General features: G+C 36.2%; 1 protein-coding gene across 1 annotated transcript in view; it reads right to left on the bottom strand.

The window, feature by feature from the left end:
- LOC121320013 (G1/S-specific cyclin-D2-like) overlaps positions 1–20165 on the bottom strand; it is a 197966-nt gene that overhangs the window by 100674 nt on the left and 77127 nt on the right. The window lies entirely within an intron of this gene.

The raw sequence follows: 20165 nt of genomic DNA, 5'->3' as shown, positions 1-20165 counted from the left end.
AGGGATGCTGAATTAGATGTGGGTGACCTTTAAAACAATGGCAGCACAAGGACCGCAACAATGATAGCACTTACTGATAAGTACCAATGGTACCATATCAGTGCAACTGTGATACTATATCAATTACTAAATGAGAGTATGGTAAAGCTTATGTTTAATGTGTAAGAAAAAAAAACCTTCATACTTTGTGTTCATTTACATTTTTTGAAAGCAAGCCTCTCATTCTAACTTCTCATACGATGGCATGTGGTCACCACGTTGCTTTTACAATACTGGCAAAACATATTGCCTTCTTAAGGAAGCCTTGGTACAAATATATTATGGAACCACAACCAAATTCTTTCACAGAAAAAGAGGGGAGCCAAAACTCCAATCCGAGGAAGACAAGTGAGTAGGCTGCCTCGGCTCCTGCTGGAGATACATACAAAAAGCCACACTTTCTCACTAACAATCAGGTCAGAAGCATTCAGCAACATACATTTGACTTGCAACTGCATTCACCCCAAGTGTTTCTTGTCTGTAGTTGAGCACTAAGTACTAGCAAATGGTCTCCACACACAGTGTGTTCAATCAGTGACATATGACTGTCATACTTCCACATTCATTCATTTCCAAAGTCAATTACTAACTATGAAAGCAAATAAATATAGGCTTCTTTAGGTTTCCCAACAGGCTTAGTCAAACTGAATGGCCCAGGCAAAGGAGCTGTAATTACAACAAATTCATTAAAAGCTCACAGATAATAATCTGGTTTTAATTTAACCGGGAATAACTGGGAATGTATTTTAGACAAAACCAGATCTTGACTCAATCATGTTGGCTCCAAACATTGATCAGCCCACAGATCCTCAAGTTTTTGGCAGTTTTCTGCTCTCCCCAGGGGACTGTTTTCCCCAGTACAGTTGCATGAAATTAATTAACATTTATTATGAGGGGATTAGAAACGCAGTCAAAACATCAGTTGAAAATTAGATCAAGTCTGGGTTCCCTCACATTTCGCACAATGCACTATGCATCTATCTATCTATCTATCTATCTATCCTTTATACATGCACCACTTTGGCAGCACTGTGATATATTATTAATGTTAATTTACTGGGAAACGGAATAAAACTACCAAAGCCAACCAGTATTATTATAACAAAAGTTAACCTTGCTCACTTCAGTTTTAGACAATTATTTGCAAGCCAATAAAAATAAATTAAAAAAATAAGAAAAACAACTTAACGTCAGCATTTTAACTATTATTTAACGTCTTTTTGTTGAATTGCAGTCGTAATATTTATATATATATATATATATATATATATATATATATATATATATATATATATATATATATATATATACACACACACACCAATACAAGAATACAAGACAATGAGAAATAAAGCTCCATGAAACATTGTTTCTGTCAGCCAAACCATTTTATATGCCAGGGTATGTTTTATGAGCATTTTGAAACTGTATCTTCTAACCTACAAAAGTGTGCAGGTTATAAGATTAACTCTCTCATAAATATTCGTATAACCCTATTCTTTAATACAAAATAACATAATTGTAAGAATATGCAGCTGTGTTTGTGTTTAATATCCAGCTAAGCTCTTTTATACAATGTTCAAATCTTGTATACTACCCAATCAAAATCATAGTATAACTTCAGTATTTTGTATACTGTGTAATCTGTATATAACATATAGAAATTGTCCAACAGCTTGTAAAAAGGTGTTCATTATAGACAGTAAATTTTGGTATGTAGCTTTTCCTAGAAATGCTGCATATATTTAATTTCAATATTTGGTTCAAATATGCAATGTAAAAAGAAAAATATCAGACTGTGCTAATACAGATTTGGAATACCATCTAACTTCACTATAACAAACTCTTCTTATAACGAACTGCCCTTTTTTAACGATTCAAACAGCAAGAACCCTTTTTTCAATGGAAATTAGCCCTATTAGAACGATCACTTTTACAAAATCTACCCGGACAAAACGATCTCGGTAGTGACTGACACTGAACTTTCTCCAGTGTGAATGTGTTATCCTCTCAGTGAAAACAAAGACCTTGGTAGGCTAATTCAAAGATAAGGCTGATTTATAGATAACCTATTGTAGTGTGAATCATGTGTGACGCATGCATCTGCTGCCATCTTCACACAAACTGCAACCATGGCAACAGGCGTGAGGAGGTAATAAGAATCGATCCCTAAATATAGACAGGAGTCTCTTATCATTGATATGACCTGATATTAATGAAATTTACCTGTAAATTAGTACATTTTTACTCGATGATTTTTCATAATCTAACTTGGAGAGGATGGCAAAAAAAGTGTTGTGAATTGAACCTCAAAGCAAATGTTTACCAGACATGTGGCGTTAAAAAGGTGCCACCAAAATCACAGTGGAGTACATATTATCTCCTTTACAGGGATGATTAAATATGGTGGTTGATTGCTCAGTTATTTTACCACTTACTGTACAAAGTACAAAGTGTAAAAAACACTTGTGGAGTTGTGTTTTCCTGGTAAATACTGTACACAGAAGTAGGCAATGAGGAGGGAAATCTAGTACAGTGGTTTTGTTGGAGTGAATAAACAAGAAGCTGACTGAGCTGTTGTCTTTTTTTCTGCTTTGTGGTGTAGAAAAAGTGGTCTGTCAAGATGTATATGTCAAGGGTTATGATTTGAGAATACATACTTCATAAGGTTCTTAAGGTTCTCCCAGATGTTCATGGGTAAATGCAATGCTTTTATTTTGTATCGATGTTTTCATTAAAACTATCTTGGCACTGCATTATTTAAAGATGTACTGATAAGTTACCAATATAGTATCTGTGGTTACAGTTACATTACAGGAAAAGACATCTTTAAAAGAGCTCTAAACAGAGACAACACATTTTAAAGTTTATTTAGCAAAAAAAAAAAAAAAAAAAAAAAAAAAAAAAAAAAAACAGTAAGATCGTTCTTAGTCTAATGATGTTTAAAAATGTAGCAGTATTGTGATTTGACATTTAATATTCATTAAGCTTTTGGACTAGAAAAACTCACTGCTATTTGGTTGTCCTTCACGCTCTGTATTGCACACAGGTAAACTACATTTAACACAAGGATTACGCACAACCTTTGACCTTTGTGTCAAAGTAAGGAATATCAGGCCAATTCACCATTCTCTAAAGTTCTCATTAGCAGATCTAATAATCCAATTTGGATAAATGTTTGTAGAATTAAACAGTAAGGTACAAACTTGGTTCTTATTGTATTCAAAGTAGATAACTACCATGACAAATTTGTCTGTCTTATTTTTTCACTATTCTCAAAGCAGATGTACATCTAAAGATCTAGAGACCACATACAGATTCTCATATTGGACAGGACTTAATTCTCAAAACACTTTTTTCAGATTTACAGAGTACAATTTTCTCCTTTATCTTCCTATTATTGTTTTTTTTAGTTTTCTACTTTGCAAATGTGGTAATCAGGGCTGGTGTTTGGATTTACTGGTCCCTGGTGCAAGAGTGTGAAGTAGCTACCCCCAAAAAACAACAAAAGAAAAAACAAACAACTCTCAACTTAAAATATACCTAACTGAAGTTTCATTCCAAAAATGAGTATAAATCACGTGTGATTTTTTAGGAATTCAACGTCAGTTTCTTCAGCTGCACAGGTTTATGTTTCATGACTTCAACTCTTAGCTCTTTGGTCAACAGTCAGGCCAAGTAGCTGGAACATAAAAATCACATAAAGGTGCCTGACTGGGTACCGGGTTTACAACACGATTCAGTACCTTGTATTTGCTGTTGTTGTATTTGTCTCTGATTCACGTCTTTCCTCTGGCACTATACTTCCACCTGCTGTTGTCAGCCCGCTTTTAAACCATTTACTGTACACTTTTTTTTTTTAAAGCATTTTTTGCTTCTTTTTGGGAAATTTCTAGCTGTCTTTTCTGCTGTTTTCGCTTTGAACAACCCGACTTGTATTTTGATGACATATTCGATATACCGTATATTATGTACTTATTACCACAACTGTGGAAAAGTTAGCCTACTTCCACCAAGCACTTTTTTTTTTTTTTTTTACCAGGCAAGTCTATTATGGAAAATTGGGGTGTGATATAGGAGTTTGCACAGATAATTATAGTTGGCTGATAGGCCTATGTGTTTATTTTTCTCAGAAGTATTTATGATTATATACCTTGTTAGTAAACTGTTTGTTGTAATATTTATACACAGCAGTTGTGAAAGAAATGGAACCCCCCCTGTAAATGTTTTTTAATCAACACTAACCTATTATAAAGTTTCACGCTGAGTCCCGCCTACGTAGCTCTGATTTGCTAATCTGTGTTTTGACTGACAGTACAACATTGCCATGGTTTATTTTTGAACCACTGGGAGAACATTGTTTTGTTTTTGTTTTTCGATAATGGATTGGTATGGGCAAAGATATTATAGAATATCTTTGGTATGGGCCCCAGCAGAGGCAGGTCCTGGGTGTAGTCGCATCCCTCGCGCGCGCGCTCCCCTGATGCTGGCCCTGGTGGTAATTCACAAAGGTGTTGTCTTCCCTTAAAATTGTCAATAATGACAACTTTACTTAACCCTCCTTCAGCTGCAATTATTCAAGACACATGGAAGTGCACCACACATACATAAACACAGCTAAATTACAATTTAAAGTGACACAACTTTTTTGTATTATTATTTAAACAGTTCTGTATCAAATAAACACAGTTTTGAAGGGAGAAATATTTTTTATAAATATTTATTTAAATTAAAAAAAGTGCTAACAACAGTAAATGCCTTTGAAATGCAGTCAAGTAATCCAATGTACAATGTTGAGTTTTACAATGGCATTTATTGCAAGCGTGTTTTATTAATTTCTCTCACTCAATCTTCCTTACTTATTTGAATGATTATTTATTTAACCCTTACATATAATAAAACAGTGCTGTTTTTATAATGAATATTACAGTACTTTACAATCCATGGTTCCCAAATACAGCACTATGCAACTTTTTTTTTTAGAAGGAAAATGTTACCAGATGTCTTGTGTACAGTGTATGAATGTTTGCATGTAGATAACTAATTTCAACCAGTAGAGGCAGCTGCATGTGAACAAACAAACAGCACAGAAAAACAGGAAGTCAACAGAAAGAAAATAATTTTGAGCAGAGAAAAGATTTTCAAAATATGTTGGCTTTCACATTTTGAACAATACTTTATTCGTTTCTTATCCCCATTTTAATTTAACTGTGGTTATTGTCATTTACACTGTAGTAAATATAAATGCTTCTTTGAATGAATGAATTTGAACTAATTTGCACTACATTTTGTTTGTTGATGCTGTGGTTAAGTAGCAGATACAAGCACTTCAAATATATTTGTATTGTATAGACTGGAATATGCAAGGAATTGCTTTTAGAATTCAACAATACAAACACAATGTGTTTTAAGAAAGGGTCTTACAAGGGATTATACAAAGTACGTCAGTTTTAAGCAAGCAATTAGTTTGTTCAAATATTTTTATTACTACGTTTTATGTATTATTTAGGATTTGGACAGCATTACATGCAATCCATATTCACCTGTGTGGGCCAAAAATATAAGAGAGGACAGTGGGTAGCACAGTGGATTAATGCCTTTCAAGTTCAGTTTGGGTCACTTATGAAATTAGCTTGGTCATTTCAACGTGTCCCTCAGTGGACAGTCACGAAACCACCAAACAATTTGGCATGGGGGAACTTTACCTACAGTACTAAAAATACTTTGATGAGTAAAATGACTGTTGTATCCCCCTTTCCAGGATCAGCCTGACACAGTGTTATCCCTCACAACATAAGCCCCTTTCACGCAGGCATGCTCTACCCGGGTCGGACCCTAACTAACTCACAACATGGTGCCATGCAGGTCGGCTACACGATTTCACACTGCTTTTTGAAAAATCAGTGTGGACCTGGGTGACAAAAGCAAGGACACAATGCGAGTATGCAATGCCACGGAAGCAGCAGCATTCAAATGACCATCCTTTTATTTGTTCATGCTTTCAAGATGGTATACTTGTTATGGACACGTCCATCCAAGCGTTTCTAGATTGAATTGTCAGCCTAAATGTTGATTAAAGCAAATGTTTCTTCATCACTGCTGCTATCTGGCTCATGGCGTGGCTAAACAGAATAAACAGAAACGTGGCTGTTTGTTACTTTGTCTGCTTACGAATGCCTATTATAAATTTTGTCTCGCGCCTCCCAGGTCAAATCTTGAGGGTACGTGGTTTCACTGGACTGTGACCCGGGTAGCTAGAACCCGGGTCAGGATCCGGGTCGGAGCGCCAGTGTGAAACGGGCTATAGAGTGGAGGATGTGAGTGAAACAGAAACAGCTAGAACCATTTTCCTTAAAACTTTCCTTGTATCAACATCTCTTCAATATTCTCTATATTTCTTCACAGTACAGTGTGCTTTGAACTGTCATGTTCTGACTGTTATTCGTTCAAGGATGATAAAATTATCGATGCTAATAAATACCTTTCTTCCACATTTGCATACAGTGTTACTGAACATGCACCCTCATGTTATTGTTTTCATTCTTTCTTAATAAGTATTTAAATCGTAAATCAATCATGTGGAATGCAGCGTTTACTTCCTTGCAAACAGTAAATAAAAATGCATGTACTGGAAATAAAAAATAACAAAAAAAAAAAAAAAAGCAGAAAAGAGCTTCAACATAGATAATAAAAAAAATAAAATACACAACAACAATTTTTATGTAAGCAATCAAAATTACCAGCAGGTGCTAAACCTACAGCGTAGCTCTATCCCAAGAGGAACTGAATTGAATGAACTGAAGGTACATTGTTGTGATTCAAATATTAGTTGGACTTAGGGAATAGAAACAGTAATTATCTGACTTTTACAACTCGTTTCAGATTCCGTGCACAAAAAAATAGAACCCAAGTTCCCACAATTGAATGCAATTTCAGTAGTTTCCAATGGAAAGTACACCTTTAGTTAAAAATGCTGGCAAGGGAAGTAGGAGTCAACCTACGCAATACTATCTCCAGCAGGTTCTCTATTTCAACATGAGACTTTTTTCTTAATTCATTTTCAGTGGTATGTATTCTATACACCAAACAGTTGTTTAAAATACATCTACTGGTGACAAGCTGCTCTGCTGCGGTGTCCATTTAATTGATTAACTGATCAAGATACTGCTGTTGTTAAAATCATTAAAATAGGACCCCTCTGCAGTTTTGTATGTTTTTTAACTGACAGAAATACACAAGGGGCTCATTCCACAGACCCTGATTAGCACTAATCCTTGACTACCTAATGTTAGGTAAAGCAATTCAAGGTGAGGGCTAACCATGGTCTGTGAAACTCACATGATCTCTTTCATTACACTGGTCCACAAAAGGCCCTATTGTCATGATTTAGAGAGTGGAGGTATTTTGAACCGACAATTAATAGGCCCCCTATACCTGAAAAAGATATTTATGTTAAATTGGAGTTCATTGGCAAGTCCACAGGCTGTGCAAATCTCACTCCGCTTGTATTTCAGTATGCAGACTTGTTTCATAGGGGCCAACAAAGGACATGGAGATGGTAGGTACTGTAGCTTAGTTACAGGACCAATCAGTATATACTGCTTAGTTAGTATTACACAATATGCTTGCTGGCAAAATGGACCCAGCTAAGAAGTCAGGGGAAAAGACACGTTTGCATACCCATGACTCCTTATTTAAAACACTGGCAGTATCTGAGACAACTGAAAAAGACTATGCAATGTCATCTCAGTAGGAGTCTCCGGGATGAACAGTTTGCCGAAATCACTTCCTGTGTGTTGGTATGCAAAATCAAAATTCATCACATACAGTACAGTAGTACTCTTCTTGTGATCTGAGGCCTACGCATTATGCTTATGAAACAGGAACAAACTTCTGACATCTTCTGTAAACCATCACATTTAAATATGTGGTTAGAAATAGGTCTAATTACTACACACTTTCTGTAGTAGTGTAATAACTGCTTTTTTTTTCACCACCAATCTATGCTCTACGCTCTTATTCTAGAGACAACTGCCCACTATAGCCACTGTAACATAATGTCTGATCAGTTGTAAATAACTATATTGGGTCATTCCATACCAACTCAACCAGAGCTGTTGTCTGACCATCTCAGATTTTGCCAGAAAAATTCACCTGGGGGTTTTCGGGCCTGCTTAGTTCAGAAATGCTAATCTTTTTTTTTTTTTTTTTTAATTTCCCCTTCGAGCTGTGACCTGGCACAGGTCAACCTAAAGTGAAAAAGTGACCCTGACCAGAAAAATCACCCTGGGCTCAGCTTAGAGTGTGTAGCACCTCATTCGACTCTCAATGAATAGGGTTTGAGAAAAAAATACCAGGAGCAAGTTGCCAGACAAGGGGTAAGTGACAAGTTTTATTCGAACTTCAGCCCAAGCCATTACCTTGTAGGGGACAGGGGTCCTAAAATGTTAGTATTGCTGTACGAACCTTAGGGCCCACTCTTCCAAATTTTGTGAAACACTTTCTGTTTGCCCACAGTTGAAAACTGGGCCAAAAAACCTCTGAAATGTACTGTCTCTAAAAAAGTCACACAATGTCAATATGGAAGGCATTTTAGGCCAGAGGTTAATGTATTTGCAACACATTTAGCACAAATGGTTTATATAACCCTGCAAATATGAAGTAACTACCTCAAATGGTTCTGAGATATGAGGTTTCAACACTGTTGCGATGGCAGCTTTGTAAAATAACAGGCATCCGAGGTCCCACGTCTAAGTGAAGGGTGTCGTTAGAATTTACCCGAGCAGTTTCCATAACACTGAAAATGCAAAGTTGCAAATTTAAACGGTTTATAAGATATAAGCAGTTGTAGTAATGGTGGCAGTGAATTTGCAAATAAAAACAAGTGCTCCTCACAAGGATGCTTAATAAGCCACAGAGAATTAAACCAGACAAGTACAATAGTGCCCTGCTCAAGTTCAAATCACTACTTCCTGGCAGTAACGTGAGTCAATCTAACTGCATGACTTATGAACTAAAATATGCACACCACAAGAGATGATAATAATAACAACAATAATAATAATAATAATAATAATAATAATAATAATGAAAGGTGTAGTATACTTGTTACAATTTCAGCTGGCAGGCACTGTTAGCATTCAAATGAGGATATGTGCAAACCCCGTCAGGCGCTCCCTGGGATTGTTTATGACTTTGCACCGGAGGGAAGAGGGCGCGCCAGGCCACCACAAACCAAATGGAGCACAGCCAGTCAGAGTGGGAGTAGGAATGGTGCCTAAAATGCCAAAAACAATGTCTGGGCCTATATAAAGCAAAACTTCATAAAGCCGACAATGCTCAGTCACGAGAAACACCCAGAACTTTACAGCAGAAAAAAAAGGTCACTGTGTAGCTTGGCTGATTAAAACATATTCAAATCTCAAATAATAATAATAATAATTAATTATTATTATTATTATTATTATTATTATTATTTATTATTATTATTATTTATTATTATTATATTTATTATTACTATTATTAATATTATTAATATGTTAGTAGTAACTGTGTGTTACTGTGTGCCAACTGTCAGGTTTTTGGGCCTACACATATACAAGGAGGCCCCATTTTCTTTGTGAGGTTGAATACAATGTATGCATATGCACATAATCACTTCTTTGAGTAAGTGTACCGCATTTGTTTCCAAATGAAACCTTGTACAGGTGCTTAATAAGGAAGTACAGCTCTTTGGTTGACACTGATCATATGCAGTCCCACCGAGAGCGGGGAAGATGGGGAAATTCCCCTGGGGGCCCAACGCCCCAAAGAAGGCCCTGGAGAAAGGGGAAAAAATATTATAATTTATTATAATATATAAATAAAAAAATGAATAAATAATAAATAAACCCTCCCACATACACACCACTGAGGGTGTGCAGGCCTACTCAAATTCCATTTGTTTGACATATCGAACAAGCACCAGCATGACTGAACATTTATGGAAAACAACAATACGTAAAAAAATTTAGTGGATATTTGGCTTTTTTTTTTATTATATTATATTTATTATTATCCTGCCTGCAATAGATACTCGATTCTGTAGACTTGTGACATAATGGGGTGACATGACCTTTGAACCACAGACACATCCTGTTAACAACAACAGTCCTGACCTATCCAGCAACCTCTGAGCCACAAGAGAGACACAATAAAGAAGATCTTGTGACACTTGGTCCTGTTCCTTTGTCAAATGGTGTCCAGAATTTTTACTTACAACTTTTCAAGTCATGATGACAAACATCCATCATGTGCACATGTAAGAGTGAGAAACACGTTGACACCCAGATTCTGATATCCTCAAAAAAATAGTTTTGCAAGTTTCATCTAAACTGGACAAGCGTTTCTGTAGATATATGGAAAACCATGAAGCATGACATAGATAGGTACAGGTGCCTTGTCATTTCACCTTGCCATTTTATGCATTTCACAGGAATGGGCATCCCCTAGCAGTGGAAATAAATATGAACTTGAACCCAATATAAAATTGTTAATACTGTTACACTAGTATTGTAATCGAAATGTCTATAAGTCTGCATTTGGTCTACAGGTAATTACATAATCACTGTCTGAACAGTTTAATGCATTATTTGTATAACAATCAAGGGGTGAAGTTTATTTTGCAGATAATTATAGCCTTTGTTGTGCTGATGACCAAGGTAATCCAGGTTCCAAACCATTAACTGGTAAGCTTGTTCTGGCAGATACACACCTATAACTCGCTTAGCAGGGAGCATTGCGATGTGCTGTTTGTGAGATTCCTGCATCCTTCTGGAAATCCCTGAGTCCAGACATGGGGTTACTGTAGCTAACACCCTTTGGACAGGTTTGCCAACAGTCTTGGTTCAGAAAGGTACAAAACACACCAAAAATAGTGCTGGAAAATAGTGCTGATAGCACTGTAGTAAGAGAACCTACCTTCGTCATTGTAACAGCTTTACTTCAGTGGGATCCTTTCTGGACCAGCTGCGTGCTGTATACAGTTACGTATGTTCACATATTTGTTGAAGTATTACTCAATAGTTTGTTATTTTTACATGTATTGTTTGTTTTGCAATCATCTGTGCATTACTGCAATGACTCACATTTGTCTTTAAGGTGCTTTGTCTGATTCTACATGAAAATAATAATATATATTTTTAAAAAATACATATAAACTCCATGCAACTGCAATACCAATACATTCATTCAAATAAATTTTAAAATATTATTCACCCAAGCACAGTTTGCAATAGTCTTAAATTTGAGATACTGCATTGTATTCTAGCTAGTACATTAATTTTCACTCACAAAAATCAAGCCATTTGGTTTCCACAATTGCACAGAGGACCCAATCTAAGTGGCTTGTGCATTCTTTGGTAATATATATGTTAAAAACATCTCATAGATCCCATGCCAAGCCACTTTCTTCCTTTCCAGTTCCTATGGATCTTTCTGATAAACTTCTCAATGTGCAGAACGATGATAAAACTAATTTCCTAATGAGAAGAAACCCCAAGAATCACTATGTATAGCCACTTCATAGTCCCCCTGAGAAAAAAACAAACAAAAAAAAAACATCTATACTAATCAACATTTTAAAAAATGAAAAATAACTTAACCATCTGATCCCTTCAAAACATCACACAATTGAGAAGTTCTAGTTTGTTTTAGAAGAAATTGAGGGATTTCTAAATTCCATCATAGTCAACATACTCAACATGCAACAAAACCATGGTAAACCGTAGTAAATGCAGCATATAAAAGTGTATTACACAGACCTTTATAGCATAAAATTAAACAAGTAAAAATAATATGCACAGAACAAAACATTAGATAGTTGAACAGAACTAACTTATTATTTGGAGTCTGAGCTCCCCCTCTCCGGACACAGAGTCACAGGCAAGGCAGATGGGCCCGCTTCATCCTGCCGCAGAGACTTCAGCAGTCGGGCAGGGTCTTGTGCACAATATCCATTAAGTGTTTTTCTCTTGCCCCCCATTTTCAAATCAAACTAGTAACTGTCACTGCATACCTAAAGCAAAAGCTTACATACACCTTAACCCGCTAATTTAAAAAGTAGGCACTTTGAATGACAGGTGCTGTAGCTGGCAAATGAGAGCAATCTATCACTGCTTCAGTCAAAGAGATCTGTCAGAACAGGGTGAAACTACAGCACTAACGGACCACTGGGATGACAGACAGCGACCCCTAGGCATTCAGAGCGGAACAGAGACAGGACAGACAGCAAATATAAAAACTACAAAAACTAGAGAGGATTTCTAAATGATTATTTTTGGTAAGAAAATAAAAAATATTGAGTGGTTTTACTGATGTATCGTATATAACTTTATTTCAGTCAAACTGATATTTTTGGGGAATTCGACATTTAACAAGCTTTACCGATTAATACCGAAAAGTAGCAAGCCTACATATAATTATACAGTACAGCCAATCAGGATGCATATGCCATGTGCTGTATGCTGTGGCACTTCAGGTTAATTGAGGTTTTTTTTTTTTTTCAACTATAATCAAACATGACCTAGAGAATCACAGAATGCAGCTGTGTACTAAGTATGAAGGCAATACCTCAAAGTATCTTTATCATCCAAAAACCAAAAAGTCACATGACCCCAATATGGTGGCCAACCATCTTGGGTCACAGGCCATTACATTTTGCCAGCAGAGTTTCCATAACACCGAAAATGTGAATTTGCCAGCTACATGGTTAATGAGATATTATCAGTATTAAGTGAGGTGGTGGGTTGACAGGCTTTCTTACAGGGATTCTTAATTAGCAACATTGGCACAACTTTAGCACAGCAAATTAACATTTTTGGGAGGTATGAGGGAATCTAAATGAAAAAATTAAACAAATAATTGCATTTAAACATTTGCAGATAAAGAAAAAAGCGAGAACGACAAGCAGAAAAATTATATTACACCAGTTGTAAATTCAAGTGGCCATGATTGCGTGAATAAAGTCTTGTAGTCGTTGTAAACTCCTCTTTTAAAGCACCACACGTGTATGATGTGTGACATCAAAAAGATTCATAACATAACATCACACCCACTGGTTTCTAGAACCTAAAACACATACAATATTGTTCCATGTTTTTTTCATCAAAAAACTAAATATCATATTCCCCAAAGACAGGGGCCACTTCCTCTCACCTTAAAACATACTTGACACTATAGCACCCTGAAGTAAATTTCAAAAGCGCATGTTACAGCTTTTGAATAAAACTGTTACTAATACCTATTTCTAAAACTAAAAAGATAATACAGACTGAGCAAATAACAATCCATACTGCATTTATAAGTTTAGACACAGATCCTTATTTTAAAGCAAGTGATGAGGCTTTTTTTTTTCCCCTGAGGGAAATAAAACAATAGCAACTGTATTAAACTCATCTGTAGGAAGGTGCAGTTTAGTTATTGTTCTTGTTTTTCTTGTTTCTTGCTAGTTTTATGCAGCTAACATGGTTTTATTCCTCTTCGAAATGGCTTTAGCAATGGCTTCTAAATACCCCCCCTTCCCCCCACCGTGTTTCTTAACACTTAAATCTACCTTAGATGAGTTTTGCTTTTTGAAGTTTTATATTATAAGCCAGGTATCAGATAAAAACAGCACTTTTCCTTTCATGGGGGGATTTGTTTAGTTTATTTGTCTGTAAGTAACTTACATTTTCTGACTGTAAAGTTTCTACTCTACAGGGCTACATTTACAAAGCAAAATAACACAAACTGCTACTGTAGCTGTCTTACACACTGGCATACTAAACCTTTCTGTCTTGTCAATGCGTTCCAAACCTGGTGCCCTGGAGGAAGCACTTCTCTCTGGGGGGTTAGAGGGCAGTTCAGCCACCATGCCCACACAAATCTTGGCTTCTGTGCAAGAAAGCTGACAGTTATTATTTACCTCACTGCTCTGCTAGCAAGCTGACAGTTAGTGTTTATCTGGCTGCTTTGCTTTACAGAAAAGCTGTGGGGCAAAGCACCGAGTGAAGCCTGGCAGAGGCAGAAATAACTGCATTGTTAACCTCTAACTGCAATGTAAAAACAGTATTCGTACAGTAAGTGTCAGGGTAACAGAGGTGATATACTGTATTGCCTCAATCTATTTAGCCAGCTGAACATTAACCTTTTCTCGTGAAAATCCAAGATGTGAATGCACCCCGTTAATGTCTGCTTATTTAGTTGTGCATTTTACTATACTAATTGTATTATTATCCTTCACGCTGTCCATCCGTCTGTCCTTCGCAATCCTTTTCTCAGAAACAAATTGAGTCACTGAGGTTGTACAGGTAAGCTAAGTAATATATTGTATTGTGGGAAACCTCTGAACTTGACCTCCTTTTTAGAGAGGAACCGATGTTCCAATATGGAAACACTTTTTGTACAATTAATGAGTGCAGAGTCCAGAACTATAACATTGGATTTACTTTTTTTTTTTTTTTGACTTCCCTATTTCACTGATGTGACTTAGTGTTGAGAATCATTAAGTAATGAGAACCGAACTTGAAAATGAGCACCTGGCACAAACAGTCACTTTCATTACAATAAACCCATGCTTTTATTATGAAAGCAAGAGCTTTTAATTAAGTGACCAAGAGTATACATATATTTAAGAATATGTAAATATGTTGCTATTTTAAAGTATTCAAAAAAGGTATGCCTAGCTTAACTGCACGCTTTGGCAAGTGCAGGTGTTTATCATAACTGAAGATATATTTTTGCATTTAAAATAAAAAATGCATATAGTAAACATCTACATTTTTTTCACTAAAGTGAGTTTTTCTGGAAGGGGAGCAACACTGTTATTTACCACATGCATTGCTTGTGATTTTGGCAGTGTAAAGAATTCCTAATAACACATGTACATCATTAGAACCCAACTAAACAAAGCAAACAGCTGTCAATGTTTATTGTCGAGACTCTGCAGACTTGGACCACTGCTAATAACTTAATTTGGAAAGTCGACCCAACGTGAATTTAATCAAGGCCCGGCAAAGAGGTCAGTTAATGGTTGGCTCCTAGCCGCGCTGAGCTGCTGATGTTCGAAATGAACGACTCGGCCGCCCTCACATTTAGGACCTGCGAGCAGCCACTTAATATTCCCCAGCTGTAAACAAACAGAAAATTGCCAATATGTTTTTAACAGGGCAATAACTTTTTATCAGTCTTTCCGCTGAGGACTGGGTGGCACTGCTTTGATCCCTGGGAACCTGGATATACTATTGAACTGTGTGGCCTGATTTATTATTTTTAATAAGAGGATAATATGTACCACAAGGACAAAGGATGAACTAAATGACTTTTCTGTAAGCACAAAACAGAGACTGTTTTGAAAGAGGGGAACTCCATGTGTGAAATTTTGTATTCAGTTGAGCATCAAGAAAAAGGCTCACATTTTGCACACAAGCACCAAGTCTTTTCTCTTAGGCAGGCCAGGCTGCTCCACCACATTATATCCCCATGTCCAGCAATATGTTTTTCCAGTGAGGAATAATTAATAAGACAGAATACAACAAAGCGAATCTAAATGCTTTTGTTATCTACCGAGAACTCACAGCCCACTGTAAAACAGAAAGCCAGAAATGATGGGGTGGCCATGTGCTAGATTTTGAAATACCATGAGCAGTTCTCAATGCTGAAAATGTAAGTGTGACAAATACAAAACTTATAGTAGTAAATATGAAAGAACACCTTTGCTTTAATGCCATCCCAGGATACTTGCATCCCTGTAAAATGATAACCATGGAAATATAACAAATACCTTGTTGCTTTTTGTCCTAAACTGCCTTTCAAGGCAACTTACTTTTATTGATGTTTTATTTTTAAAAAGATGCAGATTTACTGCTAATTCCACTCTGGCAATGAAACAGCATTCCTCAGAACCCCCAGACCTGTCACATCTAAATAAAAAGGCTGAAGCCTGAGAGAAACAAGCACCTATGGCACATATTCCCTGCCCCTACCCTGCATTGCCAATGGATCCATACAGTAGACCCCTCTGGGGAACTTACCATATGGAAAAACATATCCCATTATATTGTTTTGTTTTTATTGTGAACATGGTTTGTAGCAAACAAAAAAGTAATGTTTTAGATGTAATGTCTCTGAACTCTGAGCTGAAATAGTTTGTTTATTCTTTTTTTTTCAAAAAGAAAACCTGAAGTTTACACAGTGAAATTATCTGCATATTTCTGGCATGACTAAACAAAGGTTTGAATATAATAATAATAATAACAACAATAATAATAATAATATTATTATTGGAATACCATTACACATTACAACTTTATGTATAACTGGCAGGGAAAATAAGTCATTCTTGCCTATTCATGTTGCCATATTGAGAACTGAAGTTGGTAAAGTACACAAAGAAAACAGAAAACTCTTGATGGTATACAACTATTATAAGCTTTTACTTACAGTACTGTGCGTTTATTACATGGTTATAAGGACCCTCTGTACTGTATACACATGTTTTTTGAAAATTAGTAGTATAACATTGTGTTGTGCACAGAAAAGTACAGCATTTATTGTTGGCAAGCTTTTTATAATAAAAATCTTCATAAGCCGGAAACAATTCAGTAAGTCTTTTGAACACATAGTTACAAAACAATTGGCAAATTCAGACTTGGGTTCACTTTAAAATGTACACCTGCAATCCAGTCTAGCACAGCGCATAAAGAACATATAGTGTAGATATTACTTTTCACTATGCTATAGTGTAGTTAAGAGTAGTTATTTTTTGTGGTTGTTCTAAACCAATTTGAGCTCTCAGTGTTACTGGACACAGTTCTGTTAGCCATCCATGCAAACGACTGACACTTTGTTGTTATTAAGCGTCAGTAATAAGTGAAACCCCTTCGACAGATGAAAAAACGTGTCAATTGTTCTAAAGCGAGACATGGAATACAGTCACATTTTTCCCCTCGACTGAAAAAAAGCCAACCCAAACCCCCCTCCCCCCCCCCCCCCCCTCCCCTTAGTGGAGAAAAGTCATCGTGGCGATAGACCGTCGCTCCAGTCGACTAGTTGCTTGGCTCACAAATGGGCACTTCCAATTGTGAGCCCCTGTCATGTGAACAGATGGAAACAGAGGATCTCAGCTTTTACTGGGAATGGGTCAAAAGGTCTACCGCCTCAGAAGGTGGGTTAGACAGGACCCAGCAGCAGGGGCTTTCTGTCCTGTGACAGTGAGAAGTCTGGATGGCCTGCTGCGGAAGCACAGATACTCAGACTTGCACCTCGGCAGGCACTCAGCATCACGGCACCAACTAAGGCATAGGCTTGTATAGGCACTTCAACTTTCAAAGCATGTCTAATCCAATCACCACAAGACTGAACGCTATCTGTGTACCTCCCATGCAGCGTACACTGGACAGCTTAAAACAAGCTTTTTTTTTTTCCCCCCCCGTCAGTCTTCACCGTTGTTTCCCATCAATCCTCTACAACCAGTCTGTCCCCCCTTTGGGCAGAATAAACTAATCCTATTTACTCTCTCTGGCTGATGAGACCATCTTAAATATTCATATCTTTCTTTCTTCTATTTGACGAGTATGCTAAATAGTTGTCATGATGACTTGGAGACGAGATACGATTGTTTTTTAATAACCAAAAAATAACAAAAAAAGAAACTGGCTGGGCAAAAAAGGTTTCGGCCTGACAAAGTGAAACAAAGTCGAGTTAGTTTAAGGTCCTGTTCACTGGATGAAAAGCCTGGGAAAGTCTCTATTGTCTCAGCTTGGAATGAGTTGAATTCCTCCGCTCAACAAACCTGTGAGCGATCTGAAATTAATTCTACTTGCTATTCATTTTTTTTTTATGTATGTATTTGTGGCATTCTATAGAAACAGGAATTGGTGGACTCTTTGGTGGAATCCTGGGATTGTCTTAATAAATTTAATTTCTATTCCGTCTTTATTTTATATTGTTTGGTATTCTTTTAGAGATATAAGTACAATTTTTATTATTATTATTATTATTATTATTATTATTATTATTATTTTAATAATAATAACACAATCTTACTCATGTACTGTAAAGTGAACTAAGAGGATTAAAAAATGAATGTGCAATTATTAAAAAAGATAACACAATGTTATAATAATAGAGAGGCAAAGCTGTAAAATCTATTTTTAATGCATATTTTTTTATCAGGTAGTTTGTGAATTCAGGTTTTACACTATATCTTCCTTTTTTAGTTCAAAATTAAAATATAATTTACAAAGTCCCTATTTTAAAGGAATGTAAAATTACACAAACAAAACATGCCTTAGCTATTTACACCCTAAAATTCAAAGCATGATCATTTTACACTTATGTTAAAGGTACCAATTACTCATGTAACATCAGTATTTCTAAGTTGAACTTTCTTTTAAAAATACTTTTAAAAATCTTTCTTTGTTAACATGTATTTGTGGCATGATGCTCATATCCTGACAATCTGAAAGGCATCCACATGAGCAGCTTCAGCAATGTTCTTGCTAAACTTCACTGCATCTGCTGCGCTTTTGTAAAAGCAAATACAAAACAGTAATTTCTCTGTGTAATACTCCTCTCACTATCTCGTCTCACTTTCCTAAATATACTTCAAACCACAGAACATAATGAAGACTAGGTTTCGGAATATTTAAAGCAGATTTTCTGATTTTAATTCCAAAGATTTGTATCTCAAGGAGAACATGTTAACATATGAGAGCTGCAGAACACAAGGAAAAAGGGTAATAGGCAAGGCTTTTAAAAAAACATTTGTATACCTCATGAGGAAAACAGCGTACCTGCAAGTCCCTTATAATTTGTCTGTAGACAATCTGGTTTTCCAATTAATTGGATGAGGTTTATTTATACTGCCTCACACTGTAGATTTACTTCCAGTGCAGGAGATATTACCTGTATGTGGCATGCATGTAACATTTTAAATCAAGTAGTCAAGTAGTAAACATGATCTCATTGTTTTTATTACCCGTTTTTTTCCCCCTAATTTAGAATGTCCCCTCACCCTGCAATCCCCATAATAGGAAAGCTGAAGGTGAGCTGGTGTCCTCCGATCGCAAGATCAGGTCAATTGAATTTTTGTCCGGTCAGAATTTTCAAAGTAGATGCTGCCTAGCAACTGGCCTGTGGCAAGCAAGGTCTGCAACAGCGTGATGAGGAGAAACAGTCCCGACAAGTTTGTCTCCCTAACCCACGGTGGAATTTCCACTGAACATCAATCAGCAGCTTCACCTAGCCAGGCAAAATATCATTTTCAAGGTCTTCATTGGTGTAGTTTATTAAAAGTTCTCTCTTTACTCCAAGACACACAGCATAAAATGAAGACAGCACAGTAACGGCATTGTGAAAATACTTTGTGATCGAACCCCTAGCATCTGTGTTAAATGTCGTTGTTATTAACTACACATTTCTTTGATTTTATTGTGAAATGATATCATGCTCACTGACAGTTTTACATAATGATGGTTCTAAGTGCTGCAAAAAAGCAAAACCAGACGTTTGGCAAAAATACAGCATTTCAAATAAACAAAAACAGGGTCATAGGATCACAACCCTAATTTGAAAGCAACTATATTGCCTACAATAAAATGCCCTTTATCTGAGGAATGCAATACAATATTCTCTTTAAAGATAGCAATGTTACAGTAACAAAAACCTTTAAATGTATCGGCAAATAAACCCTTTAAAATAAATGTGGAAAAACAAAAACGCTTAAAGGTTAATGTGGAATGTGGAAGGCGCTTTGTGAAGTCATTTGAATGAAGATTTATTTAAATTCTATTAAAAGAAACCTTAATCAAGTAATAAATCAATAGTACAGAATTGCAGGAAAGATGACAACTTTATAGCAACTTTATCTATATTAACTGCACAAACTTAGCGCAGATCATATGAAAAATGTCAATAGTGAATACAGGTCAGCATTGTTGAATATAGAGGCACTCCAATTATAATGGACACCAGAATGACATTAATAATGATATTTTCAAAACTTTACTGTAAATTAAGGTAGAATACAGTCAGAAAGTAAAGCTATGCGTTTTACGCAGGAAAATCAAATACATCTGATGGTGGATGCAACATCTAGCAGACACTGT

The sequence above is a fragment of the Polyodon spathula genome, chromosome 8, assembly GCF_017654505.1.
Source record: "Polyodon spathula isolate WHYD16114869_AA chromosome 8, ASM1765450v1, whole genome shotgun sequence".
Taxonomy (NCBI): Eukaryota; Metazoa; Chordata; class Actinopteri; order Acipenseriformes; family Polyodontidae; genus Polyodon; species Polyodon spathula.
The sequence above is the reverse complement of the archived record's forward strand: the minus strand, read 5'-3'. Positions and strand labels throughout refer to the sequence as shown.